Raw genomic sequence first — 14,404 nt, 5'->3', positions numbered from 1 at the left:
GTTGTAAGTAGGGTGCCAGATCGCCTACGGCCACATCACCCAGAATGCGCTCGATCTCGTCTGATCTCAGATGCTAAGCAGGGTCGGGCCTGGTTAGTACCTGGATGGGAGACCGCCTGGGAATACCAGGTGCCGTAGGCTTTTTTCCATTATGTTGTTGGCTTTGGCGACCCGCTGTATTTTTCCTCTCGATTGCCCGAGGTGACCACCTCGGCTTTTGTCAAGAGAGTTGTAAGTAAGGTGCAAGATCGCCTACTGCCCCATCACCCTGAATGCGCTCAATCTCGTCTGATCTCGGATGCTAAGCAGGGTCGGGCCTGGTTAGTACCTGGATGGGAGAACGCCTGGGAATACCAGGTGCCGTAGGCTTTTTTCCATTATGTTGTTGGCTTTGGCGACCTGCTGTATTTTTCCTCTCGATTGCCCGAGGTGACCACCTTGGCTTTTGTCAAGAGAGTTGTAAGTAGGGTGCAAGATCATCTACGGCCACATCACCCTGAATGCGCTCGATCTCGTCTGATCTCGGAAGCTAAGCAGGGTCGGGCCTGGTTAGTACTTGGATGGGAGACCGCCTGGAAATACCATGTGCCGTAGGCTTTTTTCCATTATGTTGTTGGCTTTGGTGACCTGCTGTATTTTTCCTCTTGATTGCCCGAGGTGACCACCTTGGCTTTTGTCAAGAGAGTTGTAAGTAGGGTGCAAGATCGCCTACAGCCACATCACCATGAATGCGCTCAATCTCATCTGATCTCGGATGCTAAGCAGGGTCGGGCCTGGTTAGTAACTGGATGGGAGACCGCCTGGGAATACCAGGTGCCGTAGGCTTTTTTCCATTATGTTGTTGGCTTTGGCGACCTGCTGTATTTTTCCTCTCGATTGCCCGAGGTGACCACCTTGGCTTTTGTCAAGAGAGTTGTAAGTAGGGTGCCAGATCGCCTACGGCCACATCACCCTGAATGCGCTCGATCTCGTCTGATCTCGGATGCTAAGCAGGGTCGGGCCTGGTTAGTACCTGGATGGGAGACCGCCTGGGAATACCAGGTGCCGTTGGCTTTTTTCCATTATGTTGTTGGCTTTGGCGACCTGCTGTATTTTTCCTCTCGATTGCCCGAGGTGACCACCTTGGCTTTTGTCAAGAGAGTTGTAAGTAGGGTGCCAGATCGCCTACGGCCACATCACCCAGAATGCGCTCGATCTCGTCTGATCTCAGATGCTAAGCAGGGTCGGGCCTGGTTAGTACCTGGATGGGAGACCGCCTGGGAATACCAGGTGCCGTAGGCTTTTTTCCATTATGTTGTTGGCTTTGGCGACCTGCTGTATTTTAACTCTCGATTGCCCGAGGTGACCACCTTGGCTTTTGTCAAGAGAGTTGTAAGTAGGATGCAGATCGCCTACGGCCACATCACCCGGAATGCGCTCGATCTCATCTGATCTCGGATGCTAAGCAGGGTCGGTCCTGGTTAGTACCTGGATGGGAGACCGCCTGGGAATACCAGGTGCCGTAGGCTTTTTTCCATTATGTTGTTGGCTTTGGCGACCTGCTGTATTTTTCCTCTCGATTGCCCGAGATGACCACCTTGGCTTTTGTCAAGAGAGTTGTAAGTAGGGTGCCAGATCGCCTACGGCCACATCACCCAGAATGCGCTCGATCTCGTCTGATCTCAGATGCTAAGCAGGGTCGGGCCTGGTTAGTACCTGGATGGGAGACCGCCTGGGAATACCAGGTGCCGTAGGCTTTTTTCCATTATGTTGTTGGCTTTGGCGACCTGCTGTATTTTTCCTCTCGATTGCCCGAGGTGACCACCTTGGCTTTTGTCAAGAGAGTTGTAAGTAGGGTGCAAGATCACCTACGGCCACATCACCCTGAATGCGCTCGATCTCGTCTGATCTCGGAAGCTAAGCAGGGTCGGGCCTGGTTAGTACTTGGATGGGAGACCGCCTGGGAATACCATGTGCCGTAGGCTTTTTTCCATTATGTTGTTGGCTTTGGTGACCTGCTGTATTTTTCCTCTTGATTGCCCGAGGTGACCACCTTGGCTTTTGTCAAGAGAGTTGTAAGTAGGGTGCAAGATCGCCTACAGCCACATCACCATGAATGCGCTCAATCTCATCTGATCTCGGATGCTAAGCAGGGTCGGGCCTGGTTAGTAACTGGATGGGAGACCGCCTGGGAATACCAGGTGCCGTAGGCTTTTTTCCATTATGTTGTTGGCTTTGGCGACCTGCTGTATTTTTCCTCTCGATTGCCCAAGGTGACCACCTTGGCTTTTGTCAAGAGAGTTGTAAGTAGGGTGCCAGATCGCCTACGGCTACATCACCCTGAATGCGCTCGATCTCGTCTGATCTCGGATGCTAAGCAGGGTCGGGCCTGGTTAGTACCTGGATGGGAGACCGCGTGGGAATACCAGGTGCCGTAGGCTTTTTTCCATTATGTTGTTGGCTTTGGCGACCTGCTGTATTTTTCCTCTCGATTGCCCGAGGTGACCACCTTGGCTTTTGTCAAGAGAGTTTTAAGTAGGGTGCAAGATTGCCTACGGCCACATCACCCTGAATGCGCTCGATCTCGTCTGATCTCGGATGCTAAGCAGGGTCTGGTCTGGTTAGTACCTGCATGGGAGACCGCCTGGGAATACCAGGTGCCGTAGGCTTTTTTCCATTATGTTGTTGGCTTTGGCGACCTGCCGTATTTTTCCTCTTGATTGCCCGAAGTGACCACCATGGCTTTTGTCAAGAGAGTTGTAAGTAGGGTGCAAGATCGCCTACGGCCACATCACCCTGAATGCGCTCGATCTCATCTGATCTCGGATGCTAAGCAGGGTCGGGCCTGGTTAGTACCTGGATGGGAGACCGCCTGAGAATACCAGGTGCCGTAGGCTTTTTTTCCATCATGTTGTTGGCTTTGGTGACCTGCTGTATTTTTCCTCTCGATTGCCCGAGGTGACCACCTTGGCTTTTGTCAAGAGAGTTGTAAGTAGGGTGCAGATCGCTTACGGCCACATCACCCGGAATGCGCTCGATCTCATCTGATCTCGGATGCTAAGCAGGGTCGGTCCTGGTTAGTACCTGGATGGGAGACCGCCTGGGAATACCAGGTGCCGTAGGCTTTTTTCCATTATGTTGTTGGCTTTGGCGACCTGCTGTATTTTTCCTCTCGATTGCCCGAGGTGACCACCTTGGCTTTTGTCAAGAGAGTTGTAAGTAGGGTGCAAGATCGCCTACGGCCACATCACCCTGAATGCGCTCGATCTCGTCTGATCTCAGATGCTAAGCACAGTTTGGCCTGGTTAGTAACTGGATGGGAGACCGCCTGGGAATACCAGGTGCCGTAGGCTTTTTTCCATTATGTTGTTGGCTTTGGCGACCTGCTGTATTTTTCCTCTCGATTGCCCGAGGTGACCACCTTGGCTTTTGTCAAGAGAGTTGTAAGTAGGGTGCAAGATCGCCTACGGCCACATCACCCTGAATGCGCTCGATCTCGTCTGATCTCGGATGCTAAGCAGGGTCGGGCCTGGTTAGTACCTGGATGGGAGACCGCCTGGGAATACCATGTGCCGTAGCCTTTTTTCCATTATGTTGTTGGCTTTGGCGACCTGCTGTATTTTTCCTCTCGATTGCCCGAGGTGACCACCTTGGCTTTTGTCAAGAGAGTTGTAAGTAGGGTGCAAGATCGCCTACAGCCACATCACCCTGAATGCGCTCGATCTCATCTGATCTCGGATCCTAAGCCGGGTCGGGCCTGGTTAGTACCTGGATGGGAGACCGCCTGGGAATACCATGTGCCGTAGCCTTTTTTCCATTATGTTGTTGGCTTTGGCGACCTGCTGTATTTTTCCTCTCGATTGCCCGAGGTGACCACCTTGGCTTTTGTCAAGAGAGTTGTAAGTAGGGTGCAAGATCGCCTACGGCCACATCACCCTGAATGCGCTCGATCTCGTCTGATCTCGGATGCTAAGCACGGTTTGGCCTGGTTAGTAACTGGATGGGAGACCGCCTGGGAATACCAGGTGCCGTAGGCTTTTTTCCATTATGTTGTTGGCTTTGGCGACCTGCTGTATTTTTCCTCTCGATTGCCCGAGGTGACCACCTTGGCTTTTGTCAAGAGAGTTGTAAGTAGGGTGCAAGATCGCCTACGGCCACATCACCCTGAATGCGCTCGATCTCGTCTGATCTTGGATGCTAAGCAGGGTTGGGCCTGGTTAGTACCTGGATGGGAGACCACCTGGGAATACCAGGTGCCGTAGGCTTTTTTCCATTATGTTGTTGGTTTTGGCGAACTGCTGTATTTTTCCTCTCGGTTGCCCGAGGTGACCACCTTGGCTTTTGTCAAGAGAGTTGTAAGTAGGGTGCAAGGTCGCCTACGGCCACATCACCCTGAATGCGCTCGATCTCGTCTGATCTCGAATGCTAAGCACGGTTTGGCCTGGTTAGTAACTGGATGGGAGACCGCCTGGGAATACCAGGTGCCGTAGGCTTTTTTCCATTATGTTGTTGGCTTTGGCGACCTGCTGTATTTTTCCTCTCGATTGCCCGAGGTGACCACCTTGGCTTTTGTCAAGAGAGTTGTAAGTAGGGTGCAAGATCGCCTACGGCCACATCACCCTGAATGCGCTCGATCTCGTCTGATCTCGGATGCTAAGCAGGGTCGGGCCTGGTTAGTACCTGGATGGGAGACTGTCTGGGAATACCAGGTGCCGTAGGCTTTTTTTTATTATGTTGTTGGCTTTAGCGACCTGCTGTATTTTTCCTCTCGATTGCCCGAGGTGACCACCTTGGCTTTTGTCAAGAGAGTTGTAAGTAGGGTGCAAGATCGCCTACAGCCACATCACGCTGAATACGCTCGATCTCGTCTGATCTCGGATCCTAAGCCGGGTTGGGCCTGGTTAGTACCAGGATCGGAGACCGCCTTGGAATACCAGGTGCCGTAGGCTTTTTTCCATTATGTTGTTGGCTTTGGCGACCTGCTGTATTTTTCCTCTCGATTGCCCGAGGTGACCACCTTGGCTTTTGTCAAGAGAGTTGTAAGTAGGGTGCAAGATCGCCTACGGCCACATCACCCTGAATGCGCTCGATCTCGTCTGATCTCGGATGCTAAGCAGGGTCGGGCCAGGTTAGTACCTGGATGGGAGACCACCTGGGAATTCCAGGTGCCGTAGGCTTTTTTCCATTATGTTGTTGGTTTTGGCGAACTGCTGTATTTTTCCTCTCGGTTGCCCGAGGTGACCACCTTGGCTTTTGTCAAGAGAGTTGTAAGTAGGGTGCAAGCTCGCCTACGGCCACATCACCCTGAATGCGCTCGATCTCGTCTGATCTCGGATGCTAAGCACGGTTTGGCCTGGTTAGTAACTGGATGGGAGACCGCCTGGGAATACCAGGTGCCGTAGGCTTTTTTCCATTATGTTGTTGGCTTTGGCGACCTGCTGTATTTTTCCTCTCGATTGCCCGAGGTGACCACCTTGGCTTTTGTCAAGAGAGTTGTAAGTAGGGTGCAAGATCGCCTACAGCCACATCACCCTGAATGCGCTCGATCTCGTCTGATCTCGGATCCTAAGCCGGGTCGGGCCTGGTTAGTACCAGGATCGGAGACCGCCTTGGAATACCAGGTGCCGTAGGCTTTTTTCCATTATGTTGTTGGCTTTGGCGACCTGCTGTATTTTTCCTCTCGATTGCCCGAGGTGACCACCTTGGCTTTTGTCAAGAGAGTTGTAAGTAGGGTGCAAGATTGCCTAAGGCCACATCACCCTGAATGCGCTCGATCTCGTCTGATCTCAGATGCTAAGCAGGGTCGGGCCTGGTTAGTACCTGGATGGGAGACCGCCTGGGAATACCAAGTGCCGTAGGCTTTTTTCCATTATGTTGTTGGCTTTGGCGACCTGCTGTATTTTTCCTCTCGATTGCCCGAGGTGACCACCTTGGCTTTTGTCAAGAGAGTTGTAAGTAGGGGGCAAGATTACCTACGGCCACATCACCCTGAATGCGCTCGATCTCGTCTGATCTCGGATGCTAAGCAGGGTTGGGCCTGGTTAGTACCTGGATGGGAGACCGCCTGGGAATACCAGGTGCCGTAGGCTTTTTTCATTTATGTTGTTGGCTTTGGCGACCTGCTGTATTTTTCCTCTCGATTACCCGAAGTGACCACCTTGGCTTTTGTCAAGAGAGTTGTAAGTAGGGTGCAAGATCGCCTACGGCCACATCACCCTGAATGCGCTCGATCTCGTCTGATCTCAGATGCTAAGCAGGGTCGGGCCTGGTTAGTACCTGGATGGGAGACCGCCTGGGAATACCAAGTGCCGTAGGCTTTTTTCCATTATTTTGTTGGCTTTGGCGACCTGCTGTATTTTTCCTCTCGATTGCCCGAGGTGACCACCTTGGCTTTTGTCAAGAGAGTTGTAAGTAGGGGGCAAGATCGCCTACGGCCACATCACCCTGAATGCGCTCGATCTCGTCTGATCTCGGATGCTAAGCAGGGTTGGGCCTGGTTAGTACCTGGATGGGAGACCGCCTGGGAATACCAGGTGCCGTAGGCTTTTTTCATTTATGTTGTTGGCTTTGGCGACCTGCTGTATTTTTCCTCTCGATTACCCGAAGTGACCACCTTGGCTTTTGTCAAGAGAGTTGTAAGTAGGAAGCAAGATCGCTTACGGCCACATCACACTGAATGCGCTCGATCTCATGTGATCTCGGATGCTAAGCAGGGTCGGGCTTGGTTAGTACCTGGATGGGAGACCGCCTGGGAATACCAGGTGCCGTAGGCTTTTTTCCATTATGTTGTTGGCTTTGGCGACCTGCTGTATTTTTCCTCTCGATTGCCCGAGGTGACCACCTTGGCTTTTGTCAAGAGAGTTGTAAGTAGGGTGCAAGATCGCCTATGGCCACATCACCCTGAATGCGCTCGATCTCGTCTGATCTCGGATGCTAAGCAGGGTCGGGCCTGGTTAGTACCTGAATGGGAGACCACCTGGGAATACCAGGTGCCGTAGGCTTTTTTCCATTATGTTGTTGGTTTTGGCGACCTGCTGTATTTTTCCTTTCGGTTGCCCAGGTGACCACCTTGGCTTTTGTCAAGAGAGTTGTAAGTAGGGTGCAAGATCGCCTACGGCCACATCACCCTGAATGCGTTCGATCTCGTCTGATCTCGGATGCTAAGCAGGGTTTGGCCTGGTTAGTAACTGGATGGGAGACCGCCTGGGAATACCAGGTGCCGTAGGCTTTTTTCCATTATGTTGTTGGCTTTGGCGACCTGCTGTATTTTTCCTCTCGATTGCCCGAGGTGACCACCTTGGCTTTTGTCAAGAGAGTTGTAAGTAGGGGGCAAGATCGCCTATGGCCACATCACCCTGAATGCGTTCGATCTCATCTGATCTCGGATGCTAAGCAGGGTTCGGCCTGGTTAGTACCTGGATGGGAGACCGCCTGGGAATACCAGGTGCCGTAGGCTTTTTTCCATTATGTTGTTGGCTTTGGCGACCTGCTGTATTTTTCCTCTCGATTGCCCGAGGTGACCACCTTGGCTTTTGTCAAGAGAGTTGTAAGTAGGGTGCAAGATCGCCTACGGCCACATCACCCTGAATGCGCTTGATCTCGTCTGATCTCGGATGCTAAGCAGGGTCGGGCCTGGTTAGTACCTGGATGGGAGACCGCCCGGGAATACCAGGTGCTGTAGGCTTTTTTTTATTATGTTGTTGGCTTTAGCGACCTGCTGTATTTTTCCTCTCGATTGCCCGAGGTGACCACCTTGGCTTTTGTCAAGAGAGTTGTAAGTAGGGTGCAAGATCGCCTACGGCCACATCACCCTGGATGCACTCGATCTCGTCTGATCTCGGATGCTAAGCCGGGTCGGGCCTGGTTAGTACCAGGATCGGAGACCGCCTTGGAATACCAGGTGCCGTAGGCTTTTTTCCATTATGTTGTTGGCTTTGGCGACCTGCTGTATTTTTCCTCTCGATTGCCCGAGGTGACCACCTTGGCTTTTGTCAAGAGAGTTGTAAGTAGGGTGCAAGATCGCCTATGGCCACATCACCCTGAATGCGCTCGATCTCGTCTGATCTCGGTTGCTAAACAGGGTCGGGCCTGGATGGGAGACCGCCTGGGAATACCAGGTGCCGTAGGATTTTTTCCATTATGTTGTTGGCTTTGGCGACCTGCTGTATTTTTCCTCTCGATTGCCCGAGGTGACCACCTTGGCTTTTGTCAAGAGAGTTGTAAGTAAGGGGCAAAATCGCCTACTGCCACATCACCCTGAATGTGCTCGATTTCGTCTGATCTCGGATGCTAAACAGAGTCGGGCCTGGTTAGTACCTGGATGGGAGACCGCCTGGGAATACCAGGTGCCGTAGGCTTTTTTCCATTATGTTGTTGGCTTTGGCGACCTGCTGTATTTTTCCTCTCGATTGCCCGAGGTGACCACCTTGGCTTTTGTCAAGAGAGTTGTAAGTAGGGTGCAAGATCGCCTATGGCCACATCACCCTGAATGCGCTCGATCTCGTCTGATCTCGGTTGCTAAACAGGGTCGGGCCTGGATGGGAGACCGCCTGGGAATACCAGGTGCCGTAGGATTTTTTCCATTATGTTGTTGGCTTTGGCGACCTGCTGTATTTTTCCTCTCGATTGCCCGAGGTGACCACCTTGGCTTTTGTCAAGAGAGTTGTAAGTAAGGGGCAAAATCGCCTACTGCCACATCACCCTGAATGCGCTCAATCTCGTCTGATCTCGGATGCTAAACAGGGTCGGGCCTGGTTAGTACCTGGATGGGAGACTGCCTGGGAATACTAGGTGCCGTAGGCTTTTTTCCATTATGTTGGCTTTGGCGACCTGCTGTATTTTTCCTCTCCATTGCCCGAGGTGACCACCTTGGCTTTTGTCAAGAGAGTTGTAAGTAGGGTGCCAGATCGCCTACTGCCACATCACCCTGAATGCGCTCAATCTCGTCTGATCTCGGATGCTAAGCAGGGTCGGGCCTGGTTAGTACCTGGATGGGAGACCGCCTGGGAATACCAGGTGCCGTAGGCTTTTTTCCATTATGTTGGCTTTGGCGACCTGCTGTATTTTTCCTCTCCATTGCCCGAGGTGACCACCTTGGCTTTTGTCAAGAGAGTTGTAAGTAGGGTGCAAGATCGCCTACTGCCACATCACCCTGAATGCGCTCAATCTCGTCTGATCTCGGATGATAAGCAGGGTCGGGCCTGGTTAGTACCTGGATGGGAGACCGCCTGGGAATACCAGGTGCCGTAGGCTTTTTTCCATTATGTTGTTGGCTTTGGCGACCTGCTGTATTTTTCCTCTCGATTGCCCGAGGTGACCACCTTGGCTTTTGTCAAGAGAGTTGTAAGTAGGGGGCAAGATCGCCTACGGCCACATCATTCTGAATGCGCTCGATCTCGTCTGATCTCGCATGCTAAGCAGGATCGGGCCTGGTTATTACCTGGATGGGAGACCGCCTGGGAATACCAGGTGCCGTAGGCTTTTTTCCATTATGTTGTTGGCTTTGGCGACCTGCTGTATTTTTCCTCTCGATTGCCCGAGGTGACCACCTTGGCTTTTGTCAAGAGAGTTGTAATTAGGGTGCAAGATTGCCTACGGCTACATCACCCTGAATGCGCTCGATCTCGTCTGATCTCAGATGCTAAGCAGGGTTGGGCCTGGTTAGTACCTGGATGGGAGACCGCCTGGGAATGCCAGGTGCCGTAGGCATTTTTCCATTATGTTGTTGGCTTTGGCGACCTGCTGTATTTTTCCTCTCGATTGCCCGAGGTGACCACCTTGGATTTTGTCAAAAGAGTTGTAAGTAGGGTGCAAGATCGCCTCCGGCCACATCACCCTGAATGTGCTCGATTTCGTCTGATCTCGGATGCTAAACAGAGTCGGGCCTGGTTAGTACCTGGATGGGAGACCGCCTGGGAATACCAGGTGCCGTAGGCTTTTTTCCATTATGTTGTTGGCTTTGGCGACCTGCTGTATTTTTCCTCTCGTTTGCCCGAGGTGACCACCTTGGCTTTTGTCAAGAGAGTTGTAAGTAGGGTGCAAGATCGCCTACGGTCACATCACCCTGAATGCGCTTGATCTCGTCTGATCTTGCATGCTAAGCAGGATCAGGCCTGGTTAGTACCTGGATGGGAGACCGCCTGGGAATACCAGGTGCCGTAGGCTTTTTTCCATTATGTTGTTGGCTTTGGCGACCTGCTGTATTTTTCCTCTCGATTGCCCGAGGTGACCACCTTGGCTTTTGTCAAGAGAGTTGTAATTAGGGTGCAAGATTGTCTACGGCTACATCACCCTGAATGCGCTCGATCTCGTCTGATCTCAGATGCTAAGCAGGGTTGGGCCTGGTTAGTACCTGGATGGGAGACCGCCTGGGAATACCAGGTGCCGTAGGCTTTTTTCCATTATGTTGTTGGCTTTGGCGACCTGCTGTATTTTTCCTCTCGATTCCCTGAGGTGACCACTTTGGCTTTTGTCAAGAGAGTTGTAAGTAGGGTGCAAGATCTCCTCCGGCCACATCACCCTGAATGTGCTCAATTTCGTCTGATCTCGGATGCTAAACAGAGTCGGGCCTGGTTAGTACCTGGATGGGAGACCGCCTGGGAATACCAGGTGCCGTAGGCTTTTTTCCATTATGTTGTTGGCTTTGGCGACCTGCTGTATTTTTCCTCTCGATTGCCCGAGGTGACCACCTTGGCTTTTGTCAAGAGAGTTGTAAGTAGGGTGCAAGATCGCCTATGGCCACATCACCCTGAATGCGCTCGATCTCGTCTGATCTCGGATGCTAAACAGGGTCGGGTCTGGCTGGGAGACCGCCTGGGAATACCAGGTGCCGTAGGCTTTTTTCCATTATGTTGTTGGCTTTGGCGACCTGCTGTATTTTTCCTCTCGATTGCCTGAGGTGACCACCTTGGGTTTTGTCAAGAGAGTTGTAAGTAGGGTGCAAGATCGCTTACGGCCACATCACCCTGAATGCGCACGATCTCGTCTGATCTCGTCTGATCTCGGATGCTAAGCAGGGTCGTGCCTGGTTAGTACCTGGATGGGAGACCGCCTGGGAATACCAGGTGCCGTAGGCTTTTTTCCATTATGTTGTTGGCTTTGGCGACCTGCTGTATTTTTCCTCTTGATTGCCCGAGGTGACCACCTTGGCTTTTGTCAAGAGAGTTGTAAGTAGGGTGCAAGATCTCCTACGGCCACATCACCCTGAATGCGCTCGATCTCGTCTCATCTCGGATGCTAAGCAGGGTCGGGCCTGGTTAGTACCTGGATGGGAGACCGCCTGGGAATACCAGGTGCCGTAGGCTTTTTTCCATTATGTTGTTGGCTTTGGCGACCTGCTGTATTTTTCCTCTCGTTTGCCCGAGTTGACCACCTTGGCTTTTGTCAAGAGGGTTGTAAGTAGGGTGCAAGATCGCCTACGGCCACATCACCCTGAATGCGCTCGATCTCGTCTGATCTCGGATGCTAAGCAGGGTCAGGCCTGGTTAGTACCTGGATGGGAGACCGCCTGGGAATACCAGGTGCCGTAGGCTTTTTTCCATTATGTTGTTGGCTTTGGCGACCTGCTGTATTTTTCCTCTCGATTGCCCGAGGTGACCACCTTGGCTTTTGTCAAGAGAGTTGTAAGTAGGGTACAAGATCGCCTACGGCAACATCACCCTGAATGCGCTCGATCTCGTCTGATCTCGGATGCTAAGCAGGGTCGGGCCTGGTTAGTACCTGGATGGGAGACCTCCTGTGAATACCAGGTGCCGTAGGCTTTTTTCCATTATGTTGTTGGCTTTGGCGACCTGCTGTATTTTTCCTCTCGATTGCCCGAGGTGACCACCTTGGCTTTTGTCAAGAGAGTTGTAAGTAGGGTGCAAGAACGCCTACGGCCACATAACCCTGAATGCGCTCGATCTCGTCTGATCTCGGATGCTAAGCAGGGTCGGGCCTGGTTAGTACCTGGATGGGAGACCGCCTGGGAATACCAGGTGCCGTAGGCTTTTTTCCATTATGTTGTTGGCTTTGGCGACCTGCTGTATTTTTCCTCTCGATTGCCCGAGGTGACCACCTTGGCTTTTGTCAAGAGAGTTGTAAGTAGGGGGCAAGATCGCCTACGGCCACATAACCCTGAATGCGCTCGATCTCGTCTGATCTCGGATGCTAAGCAGGGTCGGGCCTGGTTAGTACCTGGATGGGAGACCGCCTGGGAATACCAGGTGCCGTAGGCTTTTTTCCATTATGTTGTTGGCATTGGCGACCTGCTGTATTTTTCCTCTCGATTGCCCGAGGTGACCACCTTGGCTTTTGTCAAGAGAGTTGTAAGTAGGGTGCAAGATCGCCTACGGCCACATCACCCTGAATGCGCTCGATCTCGTCTGATCTCGGATGCTAAGCAGGGTCGGGCCTGGTTAGTACCTGGATGGGAGACTGCCTGGGAATACCAGGTGCCGTAGGCTTTTTTCCATTATGTTGTTGGCTTTGGTGACCTGCTGTATTTTTCCTCTCGATTGCCCGAGTTGACCACCTTGGCTTTTGTCAAGAGAGTTGTAAGTAGGGTGCAAGATTGCCTACGGCCACATCACCCTGAATGCGCTCGATCTCGTCTGATCTCGGATGCTAAGCAGTGTCAGGCCTGGTTAGTACCTGGATGGGAGACTGCCTGGGAATACCAGGTGCCGTAGGCTTTTTTCCATTATGTTGTTGGCTTTGGTGACCTGCTGTATTTTTCCTCTCGATTGCCCGAGTTGACCACCTTGGCTTTTGTCAAGAGAGTTGTAAGTAGGGGGCAAGATCGCCTACTGCCACATCACCCTGAATGCGCTCAATCTCGTCTGATCTCGGATGCTAAGCAGGGTCGGGCCTGGTTAGTACCTGGATGGGAGACCGCCTGGGAATACTAGGTGCCGTAGGCTTTTTTCCATTATGTTGGCTTTGGCGACCTGCTGTATTTTTCCTCTCCATTACCCGAGGTGACCACCTTGGCTTTTGTCAAGAGAGTTGTAAGTAGGGTGCAAGATCGCCTACTGCCAAATCACCCTGAATGCGCTCAATCTCGTCTGATCTCGGATGCTAAGCAGGGTCGGGCCTGGTTAGTACCTGGATGGGAGACCGCCTGAGAATACTAGGTGCCGTAGGCTTTTTTCCATTATGTTGGCTTTGGCGACCTGCTGTATTTTTCCTCTCGATTGCCCGAGTTGACCACCTTGGCTTTTGTCAAGAGAGTTGTAAGTAGGGGGCAAGATCGCCTACTGCCACATCACCCTGAATGCGCTCAATCTCGTCTGATCTCGGATGCTAAGCAGGGTCGGGCCTGGTTAGTACCTGGATGGGAGACCGCCTGGGAATACTAGGTGCCGTAGGCTTTTTTCCATTATGTTGGCTTTGGCGACCTGCTGTATTTTTCCTCTCGATTGCCCGAGTTGACCACCTTGGCTTTTGTCAAGAGAGTTGTAAGTAGGGTGCAAGATCGCCTACTGCTATATCACCCTGAATGCGCTCAATCTCGTCTGATCTCGGATGCTAAGCAGGGTCGGGCCTGGTTAGTACCTGGATGGGAGACCGCCTGGGAATACCAGGTGCCGTAGGCTTTTTTCCATTATGTTGTTGGCTTTGGCGACCTGCTGTATTTTTCCTCTCGATTGCCCGAGGTGACCACCTTGGCTTTTGTCAAGAGAGTTGTAAGTGGGGGGCAAGATCGCCTACGGCCACATCACTCTGAATGCGCTCGATCTCGTCTGATCTCGCATGCTAAGCAGGGTCTGGCCTGGTTAGTACCTGAATGGGAGACCGCCTGGGAATACCAGGTGCCGTCGGCTTTTTTCCATTATGTTGTTGGCTTTGGCGACCTGCTGTATTTTTCCTCTCGATTGCCCAAGGTGACCACCTTGGCTTTTGTCAAGAGAGTTGTAAGTAGGGTGCAAGATTCCCTACGGCTACATCACCCTGAATGCGCTCGATCTCGTCTGATCTCAGATGCTAAGCAGGGTTGGGCCTGGTTAGTACCTGGATGGGAGACCGCCTGGGAATACCAGGTGCCGTAGGATTTTTTCCATTGTGTTGTTGGCTTTGGCGACCTGCTGTATTTTTCCTCTCGATTGCCCGAGGTGACCACCTTGGCTTTTGTCAAGAGAGATGTAAGTAGGGTGCAAGATCGCCTCCAGCCACATCACCCTGAATGTGCTCGATTTCGTCTGATCTCGGATGCTAAACAGAGTCGGGCCTGGTTAGTACCTGGATGGGAGACCGCCTGGGAATACCAGGTGCCGTAGGCTTTTTTCCATTATGTTGTTGGCTTTGGCGACCTGCTGTATTTTTCCTCTCGATTGCCCGAGGTGACCACCTTGGCTTTTGTCAAGAGAGTTGTAAGTAGGGTGCAAGATCGCATATGGCCACATCACCCTGAATGCGCTCGATCTCGTCTGATCTCGGATGCTAAGCA

General features: G+C 52.1%; 30 non-coding genes and 30 pseudogenes across 30 annotated transcripts; all 60 read left to right on the top strand.

Annotated features, from left to right (window-relative positions):
- The first annotated feature begins 22 nt into the window (after positions 1–22).
- Positions 23–141, top strand: LOC143953885 (5S ribosomal RNA). Its single transcript, XR_013268926.1, has one exon. It is a non-coding gene; the product is annotated as a 5S ribosomal RNA (ribosomal RNA).
- Positions 142–250: 109 nt separating this feature from the next.
- Positions 251–369, top strand: LOC143947703 (5S ribosomal RNA; annotated as a pseudogene).
- Positions 370–478: 109 nt separating this feature from the next.
- Positions 479–597, top strand: LOC143954478 (5S ribosomal RNA). Its single transcript, XR_013269466.1, has one exon. It is a non-coding gene; the product is annotated as a 5S ribosomal RNA (ribosomal RNA).
- Positions 598–706: 109 nt separating this feature from the next.
- On the top strand, positions 707–825 carry LOC143946778 (5S ribosomal RNA; annotated as a pseudogene).
- A 109-nt stretch (positions 826–934) lies between these two features.
- Positions 935–1,053, top strand: LOC143950573 (5S ribosomal RNA). Its single transcript, XR_013265928.1, has one exon. It is a non-coding gene; the product is annotated as a 5S ribosomal RNA (ribosomal RNA).
- A 109-nt stretch (positions 1,054–1,162) lies between these two features.
- On the top strand, positions 1,163–1,281 carry LOC143953884 (5S ribosomal RNA). The gene has a single exon (XR_013268925.1). It is a non-coding gene; the product is annotated as a 5S ribosomal RNA (ribosomal RNA).
- A 108-nt stretch (positions 1,282–1,389) lies between these two features.
- On the top strand, positions 1,390–1,508 carry LOC143952822 (5S ribosomal RNA). The gene has a single exon (XR_013267961.1). It is a non-coding gene; the product is annotated as a 5S ribosomal RNA (ribosomal RNA).
- Positions 1,509–1,617: 109 nt separating this feature from the next.
- Positions 1,618–1,736, top strand: LOC143953883 (5S ribosomal RNA). The gene has a single exon (XR_013268924.1). It is a non-coding gene; the product is annotated as a 5S ribosomal RNA (ribosomal RNA).
- A 109-nt stretch (positions 1,737–1,845) lies between these two features.
- On the top strand, positions 1,846–1,964 carry LOC143950860 (5S ribosomal RNA). Its single transcript, XR_013266188.1, has one exon. It is a non-coding gene; the product is annotated as a 5S ribosomal RNA (ribosomal RNA).
- A 109-nt stretch (positions 1,965–2,073) lies between these two features.
- LOC143946776 (5S ribosomal RNA) lies at positions 2,074–2,192 on the top strand (annotated as a pseudogene).
- A 109-nt stretch (positions 2,193–2,301) lies between these two features.
- LOC143950228 (5S ribosomal RNA) lies at positions 2,302–2,420 on the top strand. The gene has a single exon (XR_013265650.1). It is a non-coding gene; the product is annotated as a 5S ribosomal RNA (ribosomal RNA).
- Positions 2,421–2,529: 109 nt separating this feature from the next.
- LOC143944306 (5S ribosomal RNA) lies at positions 2,530–2,648 on the top strand (annotated as a pseudogene).
- Positions 2,649–2,757: 109 nt separating this feature from the next.
- On the top strand, positions 2,758–2,876 carry LOC143948435 (5S ribosomal RNA). Its single transcript, XR_013265396.1, has one exon. It is a non-coding gene; the product is annotated as a 5S ribosomal RNA (ribosomal RNA).
- Positions 2,877–2,985: 109 nt separating this feature from the next.
- LOC143953910 (5S ribosomal RNA) lies at positions 2,986–3,104 on the top strand. Its single transcript, XR_013268949.1, has one exon. It is a non-coding gene; the product is annotated as a 5S ribosomal RNA (ribosomal RNA).
- A 109-nt stretch (positions 3,105–3,213) lies between these two features.
- On the top strand, positions 3,214–3,332 carry LOC143948083 (5S ribosomal RNA; annotated as a pseudogene).
- A 109-nt stretch (positions 3,333–3,441) lies between these two features.
- On the top strand, positions 3,442–3,560 carry LOC143954590 (5S ribosomal RNA). The gene has a single exon (XR_013269567.1). It is a non-coding gene; the product is annotated as a 5S ribosomal RNA (ribosomal RNA).
- Positions 3,561–3,669: 109 nt separating this feature from the next.
- LOC143948160 (5S ribosomal RNA) lies at positions 3,670–3,788 on the top strand (annotated as a pseudogene).
- Positions 3,789–3,897: 109 nt separating this feature from the next.
- On the top strand, positions 3,898–4,016 carry LOC143945078 (5S ribosomal RNA; annotated as a pseudogene).
- A 109-nt stretch (positions 4,017–4,125) lies between these two features.
- On the top strand, positions 4,126–4,244 carry LOC143948864 (5S ribosomal RNA). The gene has a single exon (XR_013265434.1). It is a non-coding gene; the product is annotated as a 5S ribosomal RNA (ribosomal RNA).
- Positions 4,245–4,353: 109 nt separating this feature from the next.
- LOC143944717 (5S ribosomal RNA) lies at positions 4,354–4,472 on the top strand (annotated as a pseudogene).
- Positions 4,473–4,581: 109 nt separating this feature from the next.
- LOC143951305 (5S ribosomal RNA) lies at positions 4,582–4,700 on the top strand. The gene has a single exon (XR_013266590.1). It is a non-coding gene; the product is annotated as a 5S ribosomal RNA (ribosomal RNA).
- A 109-nt stretch (positions 4,701–4,809) lies between these two features.
- On the top strand, positions 4,810–4,928 carry LOC143949053 (5S ribosomal RNA; annotated as a pseudogene).
- A 109-nt stretch (positions 4,929–5,037) lies between these two features.
- Positions 5,038–5,156, top strand: LOC143950751 (5S ribosomal RNA). Its single transcript, XR_013266089.1, has one exon. It is a non-coding gene; the product is annotated as a 5S ribosomal RNA (ribosomal RNA).
- Positions 5,157–5,265: 109 nt separating this feature from the next.
- On the top strand, positions 5,266–5,384 carry LOC143945077 (5S ribosomal RNA; annotated as a pseudogene).
- Positions 5,385–5,493: 109 nt separating this feature from the next.
- On the top strand, positions 5,494–5,612 carry LOC143948382 (5S ribosomal RNA; annotated as a pseudogene).
- Positions 5,613–5,721: 109 nt separating this feature from the next.
- LOC143945692 (5S ribosomal RNA) lies at positions 5,722–5,840 on the top strand (annotated as a pseudogene).
- Positions 5,841–5,949: 109 nt separating this feature from the next.
- Positions 5,950–6,068, top strand: LOC143947981 (5S ribosomal RNA). Its single transcript, XR_013265354.1, has one exon. It is a non-coding gene; the product is annotated as a 5S ribosomal RNA (ribosomal RNA).
- A 109-nt stretch (positions 6,069–6,177) lies between these two features.
- LOC143954396 (5S ribosomal RNA) lies at positions 6,178–6,296 on the top strand. The gene has a single exon (XR_013269392.1). It is a non-coding gene; the product is annotated as a 5S ribosomal RNA (ribosomal RNA).
- A 109-nt stretch (positions 6,297–6,405) lies between these two features.
- On the top strand, positions 6,406–6,524 carry LOC143949976 (5S ribosomal RNA). The gene has a single exon (XR_013265537.1). It is a non-coding gene; the product is annotated as a 5S ribosomal RNA (ribosomal RNA).
- Positions 6,525–6,633: 109 nt separating this feature from the next.
- On the top strand, positions 6,634–6,752 carry LOC143954718 (5S ribosomal RNA). Its single transcript, XR_013269680.1, has one exon. It is a non-coding gene; the product is annotated as a 5S ribosomal RNA (ribosomal RNA).
- A 109-nt stretch (positions 6,753–6,861) lies between these two features.
- Positions 6,862–6,980, top strand: LOC143950522 (5S ribosomal RNA). Its single transcript, XR_013265881.1, has one exon. It is a non-coding gene; the product is annotated as a 5S ribosomal RNA (ribosomal RNA).
- A 108-nt stretch (positions 6,981–7,088) lies between these two features.
- LOC143944903 (5S ribosomal RNA) lies at positions 7,089–7,207 on the top strand (annotated as a pseudogene).
- A 109-nt stretch (positions 7,208–7,316) lies between these two features.
- On the top strand, positions 7,317–7,435 carry LOC143954424 (5S ribosomal RNA). Its single transcript, XR_013269417.1, has one exon. It is a non-coding gene; the product is annotated as a 5S ribosomal RNA (ribosomal RNA).
- A 109-nt stretch (positions 7,436–7,544) lies between these two features.
- Positions 7,545–7,663, top strand: LOC143951660 (5S ribosomal RNA). Its single transcript, XR_013266911.1, has one exon. It is a non-coding gene; the product is annotated as a 5S ribosomal RNA (ribosomal RNA).
- Positions 7,664–7,772: 109 nt separating this feature from the next.
- LOC143944178 (5S ribosomal RNA) lies at positions 7,773–7,891 on the top strand (annotated as a pseudogene).
- A 326-nt stretch (positions 7,892–8,217) lies between these two features.
- LOC143946261 (5S ribosomal RNA) lies at positions 8,218–8,336 on the top strand (annotated as a pseudogene).
- A 326-nt stretch (positions 8,337–8,662) lies between these two features.
- Positions 8,663–8,781, top strand: LOC143947229 (5S ribosomal RNA; annotated as a pseudogene).
- A 106-nt stretch (positions 8,782–8,887) lies between these two features.
- Positions 8,888–9,006, top strand: LOC143943800 (5S ribosomal RNA; annotated as a pseudogene).
- Positions 9,007–9,112: 106 nt separating this feature from the next.
- LOC143944910 (5S ribosomal RNA) lies at positions 9,113–9,231 on the top strand (annotated as a pseudogene).
- A 109-nt stretch (positions 9,232–9,340) lies between these two features.
- LOC143954800 (5S ribosomal RNA) lies at positions 9,341–9,459 on the top strand. The gene has a single exon (XR_013269755.1). It is a non-coding gene; the product is annotated as a 5S ribosomal RNA (ribosomal RNA).
- A 109-nt stretch (positions 9,460–9,568) lies between these two features.
- On the top strand, positions 9,569–9,687 carry LOC143953486 (5S ribosomal RNA). The gene has a single exon (XR_013268563.1). It is a non-coding gene; the product is annotated as a 5S ribosomal RNA (ribosomal RNA).
- A 109-nt stretch (positions 9,688–9,796) lies between these two features.
- On the top strand, positions 9,797–9,915 carry LOC143946203 (5S ribosomal RNA; annotated as a pseudogene).
- Positions 9,916–10,024: 109 nt separating this feature from the next.
- On the top strand, positions 10,025–10,143 carry LOC143947143 (5S ribosomal RNA; annotated as a pseudogene).
- A 109-nt stretch (positions 10,144–10,252) lies between these two features.
- On the top strand, positions 10,253–10,371 carry LOC143952930 (5S ribosomal RNA). The gene has a single exon (XR_013268060.1). It is a non-coding gene; the product is annotated as a 5S ribosomal RNA (ribosomal RNA).
- A 109-nt stretch (positions 10,372–10,480) lies between these two features.
- Positions 10,481–10,599, top strand: LOC143948523 (5S ribosomal RNA; annotated as a pseudogene).
- Positions 10,600–10,925: 326 nt separating this feature from the next.
- Positions 10,926–11,054, top strand: LOC143945766 (5S ribosomal RNA; annotated as a pseudogene).
- Positions 11,055–11,163: 109 nt separating this feature from the next.
- Positions 11,164–11,282, top strand: LOC143943938 (5S ribosomal RNA; annotated as a pseudogene).
- A 109-nt stretch (positions 11,283–11,391) lies between these two features.
- Positions 11,392–11,510, top strand: LOC143951400 (5S ribosomal RNA). The gene has a single exon (XR_013266676.1). It is a non-coding gene; the product is annotated as a 5S ribosomal RNA (ribosomal RNA).
- A 109-nt stretch (positions 11,511–11,619) lies between these two features.
- On the top strand, positions 11,620–11,738 carry LOC143951830 (5S ribosomal RNA). Its single transcript, XR_013267065.1, has one exon. It is a non-coding gene; the product is annotated as a 5S ribosomal RNA (ribosomal RNA).
- Positions 11,739–11,847: 109 nt separating this feature from the next.
- On the top strand, positions 11,848–11,966 carry LOC143952291 (5S ribosomal RNA). The gene has a single exon (XR_013267482.1). It is a non-coding gene; the product is annotated as a 5S ribosomal RNA (ribosomal RNA).
- Positions 11,967–12,075: 109 nt separating this feature from the next.
- LOC143952290 (5S ribosomal RNA) lies at positions 12,076–12,194 on the top strand. Its single transcript, XR_013267481.1, has one exon. It is a non-coding gene; the product is annotated as a 5S ribosomal RNA (ribosomal RNA).
- A 109-nt stretch (positions 12,195–12,303) lies between these two features.
- Positions 12,304–12,422, top strand: LOC143950638 (5S ribosomal RNA). The gene has a single exon (XR_013265987.1). It is a non-coding gene; the product is annotated as a 5S ribosomal RNA (ribosomal RNA).
- Positions 12,423–12,531: 109 nt separating this feature from the next.
- On the top strand, positions 12,532–12,650 carry LOC143944452 (5S ribosomal RNA; annotated as a pseudogene).
- Positions 12,651–12,759: 109 nt separating this feature from the next.
- Positions 12,760–12,878, top strand: LOC143945287 (5S ribosomal RNA; annotated as a pseudogene).
- A 106-nt stretch (positions 12,879–12,984) lies between these two features.
- Positions 12,985–13,103, top strand: LOC143946665 (5S ribosomal RNA; annotated as a pseudogene).
- Positions 13,104–13,209: 106 nt separating this feature from the next.
- LOC143945286 (5S ribosomal RNA) lies at positions 13,210–13,328 on the top strand (annotated as a pseudogene).
- A 106-nt stretch (positions 13,329–13,434) lies between these two features.
- LOC143954901 (5S ribosomal RNA) lies at positions 13,435–13,553 on the top strand (annotated as a pseudogene).
- Positions 13,554–13,662: 109 nt separating this feature from the next.
- LOC143945879 (5S ribosomal RNA) lies at positions 13,663–13,781 on the top strand (annotated as a pseudogene).
- Positions 13,782–13,890: 109 nt separating this feature from the next.
- Positions 13,891–14,009, top strand: LOC143954165 (5S ribosomal RNA). The gene has a single exon (XR_013269181.1). It is a non-coding gene; the product is annotated as a 5S ribosomal RNA (ribosomal RNA).
- Positions 14,010–14,118: 109 nt separating this feature from the next.
- On the top strand, positions 14,119–14,237 carry LOC143947752 (5S ribosomal RNA; annotated as a pseudogene).
- The last annotated feature ends 167 nt before the right edge of the window (positions 14,238–14,404 follow it).

Source organism: Lithobates pipiens, unplaced genomic scaffold (genome assembly GCF_037356315.1).
Source record: "Lithobates pipiens isolate NorthernLeopardFrog02 unplaced genomic scaffold, aLitPip1_a1.2 Scaffold_30, whole genome shotgun sequence".
In the NCBI taxonomy this organism is placed as follows: Eukaryota; Metazoa; Chordata; class Amphibia; order Anura; family Ranidae; genus Lithobates; species Lithobates pipiens.
The sequence above is the reverse complement of the archived record's forward strand: the minus strand, read 5'-3'. Positions and strand labels throughout refer to the sequence as shown.